The following is a 20643-nucleotide window of genomic DNA, read 5'->3' on the forward strand; positions in this document are numbered from 1 at the left end:
ACCCATGCTTGCCACAAAAGGCGACTATGCTTGTCGTAAGAGGCGACTAACGGGATCGGGTGGTCAGGCTCGCTGACTTGGTTGACACATGTCATCGGTTCCCAATTGCGCAGATCGATGCTCATGATGTTGATCACTGGATTGTCTGGTCCAGACTCGATTATTTACTGACTGCCGCCATATAGCTGGAATATTGCTGAGTGCAGCGTAAAACTAAACTCACTCACTCACTCACTCACTCACTCATAAACGTGTTCAATGATAACAATTTCTCTGATGTCAAAATGAAACAACACACGGAAGCATGCATGTATGCATGCATGCATGCATGCAAACCTCTCTTATAAATGTGTTAAATGAAAACAATTTCCCTGTCAAAATGAGACACACGAAACAATGAACACACACATACCTTATAAATGTGGGTGACACGACAGATGGGTTGGCAATGGGCATATAACTCATACACAATTTACAACATGTGTCTTACACTTGCATGCATGATCTCTGCCTGGCTATAGATACAGGTACTGTAAACATGTTAAACACATTCCATCATTATACAGCTCCAGTTTTCACAAGTATTCAATGAATGCTGCATACACATGCAGTAAACAGCCTATTCACCACACGACTCTACATGCTTGTAGGTATAGAACTGTTTGTTAGGGGAACATTCCTGAGCACACTGTCACTGTGTTGACATTATTATTTAATAATGCTAATGTTCATTCAAGACTGTCTGTGGTGAGGGATCGTCTCAAAACTCAAAACTGACTTTCCAGAGGAAATCTGAAATTATCCTGATCACACTTCCGATTTTTGGCTTTCGCTTTATTTCTGTCAGGAAATTAAAGAGTGGGTGGTGTTTTGTTTTGATTTATGGAACAGAAAAGCTAAATGAACCAAAACTTTACTACTCAAATGAACACCCTATTCTTAATATCACTTAGTTAATCTATCATTGATTACAAATTAACAAATAATGTGTGAAGCCCATTTCTGGTCCCCCCGATATTGCTTGAATATTGCTAAAAGCCGCGTAAAACCATACTCACACACTCACAAATGATAAATGCAAGGAATTACTCCTTAGTTTTAAATTCCAAATAGTCTGGTTTTAGTACACACCTTGGGATACTTTTGGGCAGAGAAAAAGACATATATTTTCTAAAGATATCTAAAAAAGCAATTAATCAAGGTAATGAAGAAACAGTAAGTCATAAATCATCAAGGTTCTTATATACTGAACAGAAAAGTTAGGGATCATGAACATTTTTGGGATGTTTTCATGAAATGAGTCTTTATGCTGTGAAAGTATAACCCCAAAATTGTTAAGACCCCTAGTTTTCTTGTTCACTCTATATAAGATGAGAATTTATGGATGTCAACTTCTTTAGTCTAAGGAACACGATGTTTCCTAATATAGTCTTACTCCTTCATCTATATCCAATGATGAGGAAAAGGGCGAGGAGTGAATGTAGAGGGGTGTTGAAAGGGTGGGTCATGATGTTAAGGAAGTTAAGTCATTGTGCTCTGTATTGTCTTTTAATGGATTTTGGAGTAAATGACACATATGAACCACAGCACACCCATCGTAAAATAATCTGAAATCATTGAGTGAAAGATGGAGGTCACCCATGAATGGAGTCATATGTCACACTCCCTCTTTATGACTTGATTTGGGTTCTCCATGACTTTCTGGTTGAAGTGATCTTATGTGATCGTTCCTAAGTCGATAAAAGGTCCAAATTGAACTGAATGTGCATTAAAAAAAATCACTTCTGATGTTATCAAGGTGTGACCTGGAGCTTCATCATTCATGCTTGATCCGTCACAGTATGTGTGGCAGGTTTGTCGATCACATCGCATTCAGTGTTACGAGAGGTGGAATGAGTTTGTACTCACTGCTCATGTAAGTCTCTTTGCTTAAATGAACATGCAGTGGGTGCATTCATGCCTTATGGACATGTACAACATTACCTACACTCTCTACTATTAGACTGACTGACTGAGTTTGGTTTTACGCCGCTTTTAGCAATATTCCAGCAACATCACGGCGGGGGACACCAGAAATGGGTTTCACACATTGTACCCATCTGGGGATTCAAACCCGGGTCTTCAGCGTGACGAGTCAACGCTTTAACCACTAGGCTACCCCACCGCCCCCTCTACTATTAGAGACTGGCAGTGTGGCTACACCTGGTTGTCTTCAAGGGTCATAAAAATAGTCAGTCTAAGTAAACTTAGGCTCAGTATTATTCGTTACACTGCTATACTGAGTCTAACAAAACCTAGTAGAAGGTTGCGTCAGCTAACCTTTGAGTGACCTATGACCGCCCAATCAAATGTGAGACGGCCGAACGGATTTAACCAATCAGATAACGACTACTTGTTACAGTTCGGCGGGACTTACAAAACAGTTTTCGGATTTTCTCTTCTCTGGTCGCTGACACTGATCTATCAACAAACGAAAATCCGCATAAAACACAAATATTTGACCTACAGTATATACGCTTATGGGTTTCTAATGACATGGTTACTATTTGCTTATATTTTCGCAAGATGACATCCTTGAATATTGACAAAAACGCTATTTTCAGCGACTGTTTACTCATTGCGTGTATCACTCGGATGCGATCGTGCGGAAAATAGCATTCGGAATCGTTCGAGATTTTGAGGTAAAGGTTCAAACGGAATGTGCGAATGTTTACTTTCGCGATTTGGTAAGCTGTGTTCTGATTGGTCAGTCCAAAAGGTTAGCTGAAGCGACCTTCTACTAGGTTTTGTTAGACTCAGTATAGCAGTGTAGCGAATAATACTGAGCATAAGTTTACTTAGACTGTAAAAATAGTGAAACTTGAACTCCCACCTCTCAGACACAATATGTTGGTCTGTTGTTTCTACTGTTACTGTTCGGGCTGGCTTAAATGATTGGTAATTGGAAATATCGTCTATCGGAAAAATTATTAATGATTATCGATATGAAAATTGTGTTATCTATAATATCACACATTAGCTTTTGTGTTTTAATTTTCACACACAATATGCAAATGTAGGACTTTGTTCATGGTCTGCTTCTAAGTAATGTTGAGAATGCTGGTTTGTTAATAGTCCATGCAAAAACAGGTCACCACTCACCAGTGATGTGAAATATTCATTTCTTTCAGACATTTTTGGTATTTTTGCATAAAAGGTTATGTCTTCAATATTTATCGATAATCAATCCATATTTAGTTAACGATTACTGATCTCTTTGATCTGTATCAATAACCAGTTCTAGTTACTGTGATAAAGGCTGTGATGGTCTGGATTCTGTGACGTCTCACAAAGTATTACATGTGTTTACTATGCATTTAAGTCAACAAGGTCATAGGTAGTTGAGTGGGACAGGCTGTGATCGAACCTGATCGCGGGTTCTTATCTCTCACAAATTGTTTGTTGTGTCTAATGTAAGTTGAAGTAAAACAGATCAGTAGTTTAGTGGTCTAGGTGGTTACTGCTCCATACAATAGTCTGAGGTCTGTTCTCCTACAAAGTGTTGTATTTACTGTTAACTGAAGTCTAAAAGGTTTGGTGGTAGTTTATGGAATAGGCTGTGACTGCTCTTGGGTCTATTCTAGGTAATAAAGCATAAAATATCTCACAAATCAAAACATTGTTTGTTGTGTCTTGAAGCAAAACAGATCAAACTACTTTTTATTTTTAGGTGGTTACTCTGCAAAATAATAGTCTGAGGTCTGTTTTGGCTCCCACAAAGTGTTGTATTTTATGTTAATGAAGTCTAAAGTTAGATTGCTTGGTGGTAGTTTATGGAATGGCTGTGACTGCTCTTATGGTCTATTCTAGGTACTGCTTCCTGGGTCAAGTTGTTTGTTGGGTAGCCTAATGGTTAAACAGATCAGTAGTTTAGACCTCTAGGTGGTTAATGCTCCATGGGCACAATAGTCTGAGGTCTGTTTCTCCTGTCAAAGTGTTGTATTTGCTGTTAATGAAGTCTAAAAGGTTTGGTGGTAGTTTATGGAATAGGCTGTGACTGCTCTTGGGTCTAGTCTAGGTACTATCCTCTCACAAATTGTTAGTTATGTTCAGTTTGTAGATAGCTCAGTCGTGTAGGCTGTGACTGCTCTTGGTCATAGTAGATGTTAGATGGATTTCATTTTAGTTCAGTGTTGATGGTAAATTAAAGCAAGCCTCTTTACATTTGTTATCTGAATGTGTGAAACATGTAAAAGTTATTTTCCAGCTATCATCATCATCACTATAATTATCATCATCACCACCACTCTCATCGTCGTCCCATCATCATCATCATCATCATCATCATCATCATCATCATCATCACAGGATAAAAATATAAGTTGTACAAAGTTGTACATTTTCTGCATGCCCCAGATCATAGGCACTGACATCAGTAGTAAAGTGTTTATGAAAGTTATCATCACAGGATAAAAATATAAGTTGTATAAAGTTGTACATTTTCTACATGCCCCAGATCATAGGCACTGACATCAGTAGTAAAGTGTTTATGAAAGTTATCATCACAGGATAAAAATATAAGTTGTATAAAGTTGTACATTTTCTACATGCCCCAGATCATAGGCACTGACATCAGTAGTAAAGTGTTTATGAAAGTTGCCATCCCACTGACAGGCAAGTACTTAACCCCCACCTGTGCTGACAATGGGCCACCTGTATTTCAACATTTGGAGCGGAATAAATTTACATATCACATGGAAGGTTACAGGGGGGGGGCCAGTTACACAGTTTTGCATTGTGGGACCTTTGCACGGTGTACGAGGACATGCATTCACATGCAAACTAGTAACCTTCAAATGTCACTTCAGTAAGCAATCTGAAATGTGTAGAAGCATTGATGAATCCTGAATAGCTTTTCCGGAATGGGAAAAAGATGTCCTTGTCAAAAGATGGGCCAGGTTTTTACATGATGTATATCTTTGTTTTTGTGCGTGTGTGCAGGTGTTCATGTTTTTCTTGGTTTGCGTTTGAGCAGAGTATGAATTGATTTCAGTTTATGGATTTTTCTGGAGGCAAGATATGTAACAGTTAAAGAAATATGTGATAAGCAGTGTGATACAACAGGACATATATATCCATATAGCTTGTTTTGTATGCAGAGGTTATAAACATAAAATGTTGATGTTAGAAAGGAGTCTTGAGGCTCCATTCATGGAAAGAAACCTACTTGCACCTGGTGCAACCTGAGGTATTGTCCTTGTTGCACTTGATAAAACAGACTGCATCTGCTGTGGAATTTAACATTGTATATAATGTTTGAATTTTGGTAAAGATTATTTAGAACAACATCTTAAGAAAATTATTCTGGGCCTGATAAGATCATTTTATTTTACTTCATAGAATTCCATGACATGAACTGTAACAGTCATTCAAATACTGTCTGCGTAGCCATTGGAGTCACTGTTCCAAGTCAGTTCCTCATCATTCTGTTTTCCAGCTGAAGTCTGTGTTCTTTGAACAGCAAAATGTTAACATGCACAGGGTGCAAGTTGGTTTAAATCAAGGTTACATTCAGCAGTTTCAGGTTGCACCAGTGCAAGTTCTAAATACTTAAATCATGCCCTGAGATTCCATTGGAATTCAAATAGCATTGAGTGAGTGAGTGAGTATGGTTTTACGCCGCTTTTAGCAATATTCCAGCAATATCATGGCGGGGGACACCAGAAATGGACTTCACACATTGTGCCCATGTGGGGGATCGAACCCGGGTCTTCGGCGTGACGAGCGAACGTCTTAACCACTGGGCTACCCAACCGTCCCTCAAATAGCATTGAAAATTATGTATGCATCACTGAAGATAAGTGGATATATGTTATAAGCTGTTGATTTTCATGCCAAAAACACTCCCACCTTACTTTTAATTATGAGGTGTTCTTATAAAATGAAGAGATTCAATTGCATTGAATTTGTAATCATTAGTGACTTGAAATGTGTTTGTGTGTGAATATTGATAAATGATAAATCAGCATTTTTATATATATTGACTACCGACTATGAGAGTTTCAAGATGTTGCAATGATTATGCTGCATGGCAATTTAGGGACATTCTTATGATATTCATAACATTTGAAATTTCATTTAATTTAAAGAATAAAAGTGCATGTGATTGGTATGTGTTTGGCAACAAAATAACTTTGAAAATGAGCCTCACATTTCTTTTCCATTTTATTCAGACAAATTGTCAGACAGAGAAGTGATTATTTTTTACTTAAGGATAGACTTTATTTGTTTGTGGGTGGTATTGACTCAGACTGTGTGATCCTTCGCTGGACGACCTTGCACCACGTGACACTCAACACTCACTTGGCCCTCCTCTCACTGTCAACTCTGTTACCTTGTACAACATTGACATACCGTATATGACATGATGATTGCACTCCTGTAGATGCACAACTTGGTGTGCTAGTGAGAGTGAGTCTTCTTTAATATCTTACCTGACAGTGTGGGTTAGACTGAACTTACACCGCGATGCATCACAAACAGAAGTGACTGCATCAGTACAAGTCACATCATGACACAATGACAGAGTGCATCATGGTCACTCCATGACACAATGTAGGGTGCACATGGCACAGTACAAGTCACATCATGACACAATGTAGGGTGCATCATGACACAGTACAAGTCACACAGTACATGACACATCATGACACAATGTAGGGTGCATCATGGCACAATGAGTACAAGTCACATCATGACACAATGTAGGGTGCATCATGACACAGTACAAGTCACATCATGACACAATGAAGGGTGCATCATGGCACAGTACAAGTCACATCATGACACAATGTAGGGTGCATCATGGCACAGTACAAGTCACATCATGACACAATGTAGGGTGCATCATGGCACAGTACAAGTCACATCATGACACAATGTAGGGTGCATCATGGCACAGTACAAGTCACATCATGACACAATGTAGGGTGCATCATGGCACAGTACAAGTCACACATCATGACACAATGTAGGGTGCATCATGGCACAGTACAAGTCACATCATGACACAATGTAGGGTGCATCATGACACAGTACAAGTCACATCATGACACAATGTAGGGTGCATCATGACACAGTACAAGTCACATCATGACACAATGTAGGGTGCATCATGGCACAGTACAAGTCACATCATGACACAATGTAGGGTGCATCATGGCACAGTACAAGTCACATCATGACACAATGAAGGGTGCATCATGGCACAGTACAAGTCACATCATGACACAATGAAGGGTGCATCATGGCACAGTACAAGTCACATCATGACAAGTAGGGTGCACATGACACAGTACAAGTCACAATGACACAATGTAGGGTGCATCATGGCACAGTACAAGTCACATCATGACACAATGTAGGGTGCATCATGGCACAGTACAAGTCACATCATGACACAATGTAGGGTGCATCATGACACAGTACAAGTCACATGCATCATGACACAGTACAAGTCACATCATGACACAATGTAGGGTGCATCATGGCACAGTACAAGTCACATCATGACACAATGTAGGGTGCATCATGGCACAGTACAAGTCACATCATGACACAATGTAGGGTGCATCATGGCACATGACACATCATGACACAAATGAAGGGTGCATCATGGCACAGTACAAGTCACATCATGACACAATGTAGGGTGCATCATGGCACAGTACAAGTCACATCATGACACAATGTAGGGTGCATCATGGCACAGTACAAGTCACATCATGACACAATGTAGGGTGCATCATCACACAGTACAAGTCACATCATGACACAATGAAGGGTGCATCATGGCACAGTACAAGTCACATCATGACACAATGAAGGGTGCATCATGGCACAGTACAAGTCACACCATGAGACAGTACAAGTCACATCATGACACAATGTAGGGTGCATCATGACACAGTACAAGTCACATCATGACACAATGTAGGGTGCATCATGGCACAGTACAAGTCACATCATGACACAATGAAGGGTGCATCATGGCACAGTACAAGTCACATCATGACACAATGTAGGGTGCATCATGACACAGTACAAGTCACATCATGACACAATGTAGGGTGCATCATGGCACAGTACAAGTCACATCATGACACAATGTAGGGTGCATCATGGCACAGTACAAGTCACATCATGACACAATGTAGGGTGCATCATGACACAGTACAAGTCACATCATGACACAATGTAGGGTGCATCATGGCACAGTACAAGTCACATCATGACACAATGAAGGGTGCATCATGGCACAGTACAAGTCACATCATGACACAATGTAGGGTGCATCATGGCACAGTACAAGTCACATCATGACACAATGTAGGGTGCATCATGGCACAGTACAAGTCACATCATGACACAATGAAGGGTGCATCATGGCACAGTACAAGTCACATCATGACACAATGTAGGGTGCATCATGACACAGTACAAGTCACATCATGACACAATGTAGGGTGCATCATGGCACAGTACAAGTCACATCATGACACAATGTAAGGGTGCATCATGGCACAGTACAAGTCACATCATGACACAATGTAGGGTGCATCATGGCACAGTACAAGTCACATCATGACACAATGTAGGGTGCATCATGGCACAGTACAAGTCACATCATGACACAATGAAGGGTGCATCATGGCACAGTACAAGTCACATCATGACACAATGTAGGGTGCATCATGACACAGTACAAGTCACATCATGACACAATGTAGGGTGCATCATGGCACAGTACAAGTCACATCATGACACAATGTAGGGTGCATCATGACACAGTACAAGTCACATCATGACACAATGTAGGGTGCATCATGGCACAGTACAAGTCACATCATGACACAATGTGGGGTGCATCATGACACAGTACAAGTCACATCATGACACAATGTAGGGTGCATCATGGCACAGTACAAGTCACATCATGACACAATGTAGGGTGCATCATGGCACAGTACAAGTCACATCATGACACAATGTAGGGTGCATCATGGCACAGTACAAGTCACATCATGACACAATGTAGGGTGCATCATGGCACAGTACAAGTCACATCATGACACAATGTAGGGTGCATCATGGCACAGTACAAGTCACATCATGACACAATGAAGGGTGCATCATGGCACAGTACAAGTCACATCATGACACAAATGTAAGGGTGCATCATGGACACAATGTAGTACAACAGTACAAGTCACATCATGACACACAATGTAGAGTGCATCATGGCACAGTACAAGTCACATCATGACACAATGTAGGGTGCATCATGGCACAGTACAAGTCACATCATGACACAATGTAGGGTGCATCATGACACAGTACAAGTCACATCATGACACAATGTAGGGTGCATCATGGCACAGTACAAGTCACATCATGACACAATGTAGGGTGCATCATGGCACAGTACAAGTCACATCATGACACAATGTAGGGTGCATCATGGCACAGTACAAGTCACATCATGACACAATGTAGGGTGCATCATGACACAGTACAAGTCACATCATGACACAATGTAGGGTGCATCATGGCACAGTACAAGTCACATCATGACACAATGAAGGGTGCATCATGGCACAGTACAAGTCACATCATGACACAATGAAATGGGGTGCATCATGGCACAGTACAAGTCACATCATGACACAATGTAGGGTGCATCATGGCACAGTACAAGTCACATCATGACACAATGAAGGGTGCATCATGGCACAGTACAAGTCACATCATGACACAATGTAGGGTGCATCATGGCACAGTACAAGTCACATCATGACACAATGAAGGGTGCATCATGGCACAGTACAAGTCACATCATGACACAATGTAGGGTGCATCATGGCACAGTACAAGTCACATCATGACACAATGTAGGGTGCATCATGGCACAGTACAAGTCACATCATGACACAATGTAGGGTGCATCATGGCACAGTACAAGTCACATCATGACACAATGTAGGGTGCATCATGGCACAGTACAAGTCACATCATGACACAATGAAGGGTGCATCATGGCACAGTACAAGTCACATCATGACACAATGTAGGGTGCATCATCATGGCACAGTACAAGTCACATCATGACACAATGTAGGGTGCATCATGACACAGTACAAGTCACATCATGACACAATGAAGGGTGCATCATGACACAGTACAAGTCACATCATGACACAATGAAGAGTGCATCATGACACAGTACAAGTCACATCATGACACAATGAAGGGTGCATCATGACACAGTACACAAGACACATCAAGGGTGACACAATGTCACATCATGGTGCATCATGGCACAGTACAAGTCACATCATGACACAATGAAGGGTGCATCATCATGCACAATACAAGTCATCATCATGACATGACACAATGAAGGGTGCATCATGGCACAGTACAAGTCACATCATGACACAATGAAGGGTGCATCATGGCACAGTACAAGTCACATCATGACACAATGAAGGGTGCATCATGACACAGTACAAGTCACATCATGACACAATGAAGGGTGCATCATCACATCATGACACAATGTACAAGCACAAGTCACATCATGACACAATGAAGGGTGCATCATGGCACAGTACAAGTCACATCATGACACAATGAAGGGTGCATCATGACACAGTACAAGTCACATCATGACACAATGCAGGGTGCATCATGACACAATACAAGTCACATCATGACACAATGAAGGGTGCATCATGACACAGTACAAGTCACATCATGACACAATGAAGGGTGCATCATGGCACAGTACAAGTCACATCATGACAAAATGAAGGGTGCATCATGACACAATACAAGTCACATCATGACACAATGAAGGGTGCATCATGGCACAGTACAAGTCACATCATGACACAATGAAGGGTGCATCATGACACAGTACAAGTCACATCATGACACAATGAAGGGTGCATCATGACACAGTACAAGTCACATCATGACACAATGAAGGGTGCATCATGACACAGTACAAGTCACATCATGACACAATGAAGGGTGCATCACACATGACACAATGTACAAGTCACATCATGACACAATGAAGGGTGCATCATGGCACAGTACAAGTCACATCATGACACAATGAAGGGTGCATCATGGCACAGTACAAGTCACATCATGACACAATGTAGGGTGCATCATGACACAATACAAGTCACATCATGACACAATGAAGGGTGCATCATGGCACAGTACAAGTCACATCATGACACAATGAAGGGTGCATCATGACACAATACAAGTCACATCATGACACAATGAAGGGTGCATCATGGCACAGTACAAGTCACATCATGACACAATGTAGGGTGCATCATGACACAGTACAAGTCACATCATGACACAATGTAGGGTGCATCATGGCACACAGTACAAGTCACATCATGACACAATGAAGGGTGCATCATGACACAGTACAAGTCACATCATGACACAATGCAGGGTGCATCATGACACAGTACAAGTCACATCATGACACAATGAAGGGTGCATACAAGTCACACAGTACAAGTCACATCATGACACAAGTCACATCATGACAGGGGTGCATCATGGCACAGTACAAGTCACATCATGACACAATGAAGGGTGCATCATGACACAATGAAGGGTGCATCATGACACAGTACAAGTCACATCATGACACAATGAAGGGTGCATCATGGCACAGTACAAGTCACATCATGACACAATGAAGGGTGCATCATGGCACAGTACAAGTCACATCATGACACAATGTAGGGTGCATCATGGCACAATACAAGTCACATCATGACACAATGTAGGGTGCATCATGGCACAGTACAAGTCACATCATGACACAATGAAGGGTGCATCATGGCACAGTACAAGTCACATCATGACACAATGTAGGGTGCATCATGGCACAGTACAAGTCACTCCATGACACAATGTAGGGTGCATCATGACACAATACAAGTCACATCATGACACAATGTAGGGTGCATCATGGCACAGTACAAGTCACATCATGACACAATGAAGGGTGCATCATGGACACAATCATGCAGGGTGCATCATGACACAATGCAGGGTGCATCATGGCACAGTACAAGTAACTCCATGACACAATGCAGGGTGCATTGTGACACAGTACAAGTAACTCCATGACACAATGCAGGGTGCATCATGGCACAGTACAAGTCACTCCATGACACAATGCAGGGTGCATCATGGCACAGTTCCAGTCACACCATGACACAATAGTCCCACACTTGAAGTATCATTCTAGTTTAGTCTCTCACATGGAATCAGTGACCTGATAAAGTAACACACATCTTGTCCGGTGTCATACTTTACTTCTATCTTTTCCTTTTGATGAGGTCATAAATATTCAGTCATGAGAGCCATGGGCAACAAATAGAGGAAATACAGCAATATTAAGTTTAAGTTTTTTTTAACAGATTTCCTGTTTAGATATATGTTGCAACACCTGGAGCAACTTTCATTAAAAACATATCCTTCAGAGTTGAGTTTTATAGCCACCCTCCGGGCTGTGCATCGTGGGAAATGGGATCCATGGTAGCAACTGAGCACGTAATATTCCAATTCAAGCTTTAAGAAAATATTTTAGTTGCACTTGATTTGTAAAGGTGTGATGTTTGTTAGATGTGCAGTAGTCTGACGAAGCCAGACTGATTGGCAGTTCAATAGGCTGGAGACAAAATATCAACAAGAAATCCCTTGAAATTACAATTTTAGAAAAATATGAAATTGTTAATACTGGTAAGGAAAACATAACTTCTTTCAAATGTAATAAGTATTTTTTAAGTTGTTTCCTGTAATGGTCGACTAAGCTGTGATGCTTTACAGTATCTGCATTTTCAGGTGTTTGGCATTTATTGCCTCTTGCACCTGTAATCAACAGGTAAACCCACCTGACATTTTAAATGTACTTTCACCCCTGAATTTACAATGCTAGAAAGCCATGGCAGTTTCTTTGTGAAGACTTTTGTAGTGTAGGCGTATTTCACTTTCTCTAACCTGTAATCAACAGGTAGGCATACCTGTAATCAACAGGTAAGCGTACCTGGTACATATGTATGTACTTACTAACTGATACAGTTGAGGGGCCAAGGTGTATTTATCGAATATAAACACACAGGTACAGAATAATTAGATGCTGAAACTGTCAGATTTCTGTTTTTGTATTTTTCTCACATAAAGGTTAACAACAGCTATAAAATTTATCCTGAGAAGATGTAATCTATAATAAAGGGACTTTATGTGTGTTTTGCTCTATGAACAAAACTAAATACATTTCCGAACAGGTTATGTAAAATAGGATTTCACTGTGACACCAGTGATACAATTATAGTACCTACAATTTTCAAAGTCGTTTTAGTGATATTTTTACATTATAATTTTTTAACACATGCAAGTCTTGTTTTTCCTAGATCCATTGTCCAGAAAGGAATGTATCTCATGATGTCATGATAAAAAGCAAGGGATAAAAGCACTATATGATGAGAAAGGAACAGAATAGAAAACAACCTTGTATAAAATAAAATTGAAATGGAAATAAATGTCAAGGTGACATTTTGTGTAGGGAATTTGTAATCTGATAATAATTAACCTGCCATGTTTGACTTATATAGTTTCTCCTCTTTCCGTACAGACATTGAAACATTATTTTGACTTACCTGTGTTACCTGTCCAAGAATGGCCACCTTTATGTATGCATCATCATTGAACAACGGGTATGTACATGATGTAACTTTCCTCTAGACATTGTCATCCCATGTTAATACCTCCAGTTAATCCACAAAGGGCGTAACAGCATCACACTGATTTACCTAAACATGCATGTTCCCAGGTATTTCCTTCCTGTTACTCACCTGCTGACTACAGGTATTCACACCTGTACTCCTAGACAATCAGCTACCAGTCTTATAGTAATCCATTCTCAACTTTCTTTCAGCTGACACAAAATTATGTTTCAAACAATGCATCAGAATAATTCAGCTCTGTTCGGAGGTAAATGTACCTGTCTTACCTGTAATCAACAGCCATTACACCTTTGCTGATCATTCATTGTCTCTGAGACTGTTTGTCTCCAGGTTCCGCCCCTAATGTAACGGTGCACATAAACAGTGAGATTTAACTGTGGAAATATGTTCGAAATCCTTGATCCATTCATCCAGTGTCTCACCTTTAATTAACAGGTAGATAGGTATCCAGGGAAGGGATCAGGTAAAGAGAGTGTAATGAGATGGGTCAACATCACCTCTTTGACAGCCCATGCACAGATCCCTTGACTCTGGTAGCGTGTGTTTGTACAACATTGTGTGGGGGATAGGTCGTGTGGAGCTGGGTTAACCCCTTTACTTCTAACTGTTGTATAGTTCTGTGTTTATCCGTTTGTATACTTAACCTTTTCTGTGCTGTCAGCTTCCTAATCAAGAGACATGTCTATTTCTATTAACCCTTCTTTCCTCACACTGACCAATAAAATTGTTCTGATTTTTTGTTAAAGTGTTTGAACGGCATTTAGAAGTGATACACATAAAAGGTGGGAATTTATTGATATCAACTTGGTGGTGGAGTACGAAAATACTCTGCAATGCCGTGTTTCTCATAATAAAGAAGTTGACATCCATAAATTCTCATTTTTTTGTTGTTGTATGAAAATCAGGATGATTATCTGTTTTCATTTTTGTAGGAAAGAAGTATGAAGTGATATTTGTATAGGCAGTTGCCACAAGGGGCCAGTGTACATAGCTATTATTAATAATTTCTGAACAATTACAAGAAAAACTTATAAGATGGAATAGAAATGATTGATATTTCCAGGACTGACCACCCACCTACCACCCATGTATTATATGACTAGTCTCTAAGTGAAATATCAGGGAAGAAAAATAACATTTTGCACATTTAAATCTCTCATAGAAAGGTGTTCTGATTTTTCAGAAAACTTGAAACTATTGTTGAAGCTTGTTTTATCATACCCGAATGTTGGATAGAATATTTTAATGCAAGTTAGCTTGCCTGTGACAAATAATCTCTACATTGTGACACTTTGTGAAAGGTAAGCTCCAGTACCTTAGGCAGTATGTGGTGTTAACATGCTTATCATTGATCAAGGCTACATAATACAACCTGTTGAGTTTTATCCACCCTCGAGTGTTTAAGACAGAACTAAGGTTCCTCATACATGTCTGAACTCACATTGTCTGCTGATCAAAGACCAAGGGCAGATAACTCTCACCTCTGTTGTTACTTGTGATTTGTGAGGCTGAAGGTGTCACACTTTATGTTTTATGAGTGCTGGGTTACAGGGAGTAAGGCAAGACGTTGGATAGCAGATACAGCTATAGTGTGTGTAACTGTGAACCTTGTTATATTCCCCCGAAGATTTATTCTACCCTGCAACAAACCTAAAGATTTGTAATGTAAATTCAGGGCTGAGCACAAATTTCCCTTACACTCGGGACAAGCAAATGGTGTATTCAGGTGAACAGTTTTCATTCACAAACATTACACAGGATTGAAAACAATGGCATTCAATAAGATATAATGCTGAAATATTTCAGTAAATTACGAACCGCATTGTGACATGCCTAAAACACCTGACAAAGATTTTCTCTGCAATAAATTATCTGCTGTTTGTGTATAGGAACACATATTGCCTTAACACATCAATGCAAGCAGCCTTGAATTCTTCTACATTTCCACATGGCGTTAATCATTATAAAGGTACATCTTTATCACTGTACACTTTTTGTGCATTTTAACAGTGTACACTTTATCATGGTACATCTTTGTCACTGTATACTTTTTCATGGTACTTCATCAATGCACACTTTATCACTGTAAATTTGATCATTGTACACTAAATCACTGTACACTTTATTCATTGGACACTTAATTACTGTACACTTTATCATTGTACACTTAATTACTGTACACTTTATCATTGTACACTTAATTACTGTACACTTTATTCATTGGACACTTAATTACTGTACACTTTATCATTGTACACTTAATTACTGTACACTTTTATCATTGTACACTTAATCACTGTACACTTTATCATTGTACACTTAATCACTGAACACATTATCATTGTACACTTAATCACTGTACATGTTATCATTGTACACTTAATCACTGAACACGTTATCATTGTACACTAAATCACTGTACACTTTATCATTGTACACTTAATCACTGAACACTTTATCATTGTACACTTAATCACTGAACACTTTATCATTGTACACTAAATCACTGTACGCTTTTTTATTGTACACTAAATCACTGTACACTTATCATTGTACACTTAATCACTGTACGCTTTATCACTGGACACTTAATCACTGTACACTTTATCATTGTGCACTTATTCTAAACTTTATCATTGTGCATGATTGGACTCTACACTTTATCACTGTAAACTTCATCACTGTACACCTATTGGACACTTACATCTTTATACACCTATTGGACACTGACATCTTTATACACCTATTGGACACTTACATCTTTTATACACCTTTTGGACACTTACATCTTTATACACCTATTGGACACTTACATCTTTATACACCTATTGTACACTTACATCTGTATACACCTATTGTACACTTTGCCACTGTTCATTTGATTGCTCTGCAGTTCATAACTATATCGCTGTACCTCACACAACACTGTTGACGTTATAACTGTGCACATTATAGAAGTACTCTTGGTGTTAGCACAAGAATAAACATTTGAAGCAGATCTAAATCGACAAAGAAAACACATCAACAACTGACTACGTGATCAGGGGAAGTTTCAGACAAAGATTGTCTGGGCATTGAGAAAGAAAAATTAAGAAAACAAATATAGAGAGCTGTTTTAACAAGGGACACTTTTATTCTCCAGTTTCAAGAGTCGTAAATTCGTCATCGCTACTTAGAAGAAAGAACAATGATGAAATGAATCTTTCCATTGTTTTTAAAGGTCACATAAACCCTAGGGGTAAAAATACATAAATCACTAACTGGCATCGTTATAAATGAAACCTCGTCATTAAAACTACTCATTTCGACCTTTAATTGACTTAAATCGACCTTTTGACAACAGTGCACAATTCTCACCCACAACGAAATTTCAACCAATCAGAGCGCGACTCTGTGACGTCATATGAGGAATAGCTTTGAGGGTCGATGCAGAATTCATCTACATTTTAGGGGTAAATTATCTTGTTTACAGGCATGTATAAACCTGAAATCGCGTGACAATTGTTGTGGAAAATGAAAGCTTATGTTCTCACAATCTACTGGCATTTAATTTTGTCTCCTGCTTTGCCTAGTTCGAAGTTACAACTTGTTTTCATAGACGCTTCTGTCACAATTGATTGGTGTCGTTAGGGCCCTATTTGTATAATGACTGATCCAAATTGATCCCATTTCTGTGTTTTTTACCCTCGATATTTAATCATGTCATGTAAAAATATGTTTGTATTCTCAAAACTGTGTCGCCCATAAGTTTTCACATGCAATACAGCAATTAATACTCCCTTGTTGTAACCCGTGTTAGGTGGTATAAACCTACACATGTTATTTGTCATCATTCACTTGATGGTCAGTTAATGAATTTATAACAGGTATAATTAGTGGTAACACACTTAGATTACCCGACAAAGGTTCCCATTTGGCATTTCTTGTGTCTGGAGTAAATATTCAACATTATAAACATCGATCAAAGGATTAACCGATAACACGCTTGATTGATTAATTACTTTTATCTTACACAGCCGGAATTGTCAAAAGGTAGTGTTTATGTATGTAGATTTACTAATCTATACTGAATACACTCTGCCGCGTCGTCGGTGTCTGCGAAAAACAACGCCCTTCTTTCAAAGGATTAACCGCAATACATTGATTGATTGCCCATTATTGGCTAACTAAATTACTGTTTTTAATGAAAGGCGGACATTATGCAATTAGTTGCCAGGTGTGATATCTTGGGTGACCAATGAGACTATACACCAATACCTGAAAAAGATTTATCACTTTTTCGTATATTAAACTGTTAAAAGACACATCATTTGGAACAGTTTTGTGGATATTGATGGATACATTCCTCAAACAAGGTAATGGCCTGATATTGTTCCTATAACTTTAATCTGTTTTAATTTATAATATTTGCATTTTGTTTTTTATTCATTTGTCGTAGCATTCAACAGAATCATTGTTTTCGCCGTGAAGTGTAATGAGACAGACAACATACACTAGGGTGTGTGTGCGAATTATGATTCACACTGGCAAACTATAAAATGTCTAGATATTACAGTTCTGTTATAAATTCACTATAAGTATCAGCAGATCGTCAGCTTTTATTTAGTTTCAAAATGCATAAAAGTATGATAATAAACTAATTAGGATTATAAGACCAAATATAAAGACGCATTACTGACTAGTATCTACATACTGGTGAGTGGACATTAACCATGTGAATGTAGCAAGAAATTTATCGGCAAGCAGTATTGTGACTTCTCGACCCCCACCTCTCTTCCGTGGAAGAAATCGTTATGTTATAAGTTGTGTCATGCAAAACCTTTTGGTTATGATTCCAATACATATTTAACTACTTTAGTAGAAAGTAGTTTTGATTTTCTAACTTGATGAAAACAAACTATAATCTCATTAATTCTAACAGACTTTACGATTTTCAAAATGGCGCGCCCTGTCTGGAACATCCGCCAGTCTGTGGATAAATGCTATTTAGGTCTGTTTTCACCGAAGTTACAAAATCAAAACTACTTTCTACTGGTAGTAAAATATGTATTTTATTGATGGCCAATAGGATTTTGCATGACATAGCGATAACATAACAATTTCTCTCCTGGCAGCTTAGGTGGGTGTCAATATAATACTACTTACAATATTATTGTTACTTCACCACAACCTCACTTCCGAGGAAGAAATCGTTATGTTACAAGTTGTGTTATGGAAAATCTTTATGGTCATCAATCATATACATATTTTACTATAACTAGTAAGTAGTTTTGATTCTTTAACTTCCGTGAAGCCATCTGAACACAAGTAAGATATCGCTTCAGGCTTCCCTAACGCCGCTTCAAGCACTCACAAACATAACCCATTTAGCACGAACTGCAGGGTCCTGTGGAAATCTGTGCATGGTGACACCATCACCCGACCCCTAGGAGCAATTGACGACAAAGCAACGATTCGGCATGTCGTCGCTCATGTCGAGAAATCATCAAAATGATGAGCCGCTACACACTTTCTATACAACTAACTGAAAATCGCTCCTCATATGACGCCACTGCAGTGCTCTGGCGACAGAGTTACGTAACCTCTCTGTGGTTTTCGCATGGCTTAGAGTGAAGCAGGCGAATTTTTGGCAACTTTTAATCGCCGGGTATTAATTAACCACAAGTTTTTTAAAGAATAAATTTGGTGTTCCGCATAAGACTAACCACAAATCTTTCATATGTAATGGTTAAAAGAGTAACAAAAACAAAGTTTAGTGGTTCTTTAAGAACTTACAGGATGAATGGTGTGACTTGTCCTCCATGTTCCCGTTAGTTTTTACGCCTACATGTATGAGGTAGTGGTGAATATTTACTGTCTTCTGCAACAAATTCCTTCATAGTATGTCGACAAAGCATTAAATTGTCATGTTAACTCATGATGGTAAAATCTTTCTAATCCACCATTTCTTAAACCTGAATTTTATGTGCATAAGTTTGATGTGCCTTCTCATGCATACAACCTTGGTACGCATCACAACTCCCCAATATGGCCTTGACCGTACTGAAATATCTGTTTTGTTACAGATTTTTTAATAGTTTCAGTATTTGTCGTTGTTCTGTATGACAGAATACCCCCCTACTTGAGTAAACATAACATCTACCCCAGAGTCTCCACTGAGGGTACCGTGTACACAGTACCCCTGTGTTCCTCATCAGCATGTCTCCATTTTGAAACCCAACTTGCACCACAGGTACACCCTTCTTCAAACTGAGGGAACTCATTCACTAAAGTACTTACAACACATGCCCTGTGTGTAACATTTGTGGGCACCATTCAGATGGCATTGTGCATCTATAGTACTGTTTTCTGAAACCCAGTTCAATTCATTTTTCTCATTTCAAAGTGCAGGCTAGAGTATAATGCACAGACGCTAAGAGCTTGGCAAGTCCTAACCTGTACATATAACTGCTTTGTTCAACTTTATGCACCCTTCTAGAGCTCAAATGATAACCCTGGGTAAAAGGAGGCATGGGTTGTCCAGTGATCTAAAATACAGTCATGGTTGTACAGAGTTTTGTCCCCTATCCTTGCCAGGATCATGTGTTCATGAGCTTGAATCTCTAATTTGCCTGACTTAGAATTGTTCTTTCAGTGGTTGGCGTGTGTTTAAAGTGACAAGAGTCTATGAACGGTGTCACTTTAGAACTTCATGGTGACTTTCTGGGATGATATAACTGAAATATTGATTATAAACCCAACTCATCCACATTCAAAGGCATTAGAACTTCTTCCTGTTGTAGGGGTGGTGGGGTAGCCTAATGGTTAAAGCGTT

General features: G+C 39.2%; 2 protein-coding genes across 9 annotated transcripts in view; one reads left to right on the forward strand and one right to left on the reverse strand.

The window, feature by feature from the left end:
* The window catches only part of LOC124271050 (zinc finger CCCH-type with G patch domain-containing protein-like), an 87761-nt gene that overhangs the window by 31580 nt on the left and 35538 nt on the right, over positions 1-20643 (forward strand).
* LOC124271048 overlaps positions 1-20643 on the reverse strand; it is a 51154-nt gene that overhangs the window by 4010 nt on the left and 26501 nt on the right. The window contains exon 1 of one of the 8 annotated variants that reach the window (XM_046706107.1): positions 16487-16498. The exons of 5 other annotated variants lie outside the window; for them this stretch is intronic. The gene's annotated coding sequence lies outside the window, so the exon portion shown is untranslated. Of the gene's footprint in view, positions 1-412; positions 437-14251; positions 14276-16486; positions 16499-20643 lie in introns of those variants that run through there. 2 more of the 8 variants (XM_046706111.1, XM_046706110.1) reach the window with 2 other exon arrangements.

Source organism: Haliotis rubra, unplaced genomic scaffold (genome assembly GCF_003918875.1).
Source record: "Haliotis rubra isolate DU_JTF1 unplaced genomic scaffold, ASM391887v1 Scf157, whole genome shotgun sequence".
Classification (NCBI taxonomy): Eukaryota; Metazoa; Mollusca; class Gastropoda; order Lepetellida; family Haliotidae; genus Haliotis; species Haliotis rubra.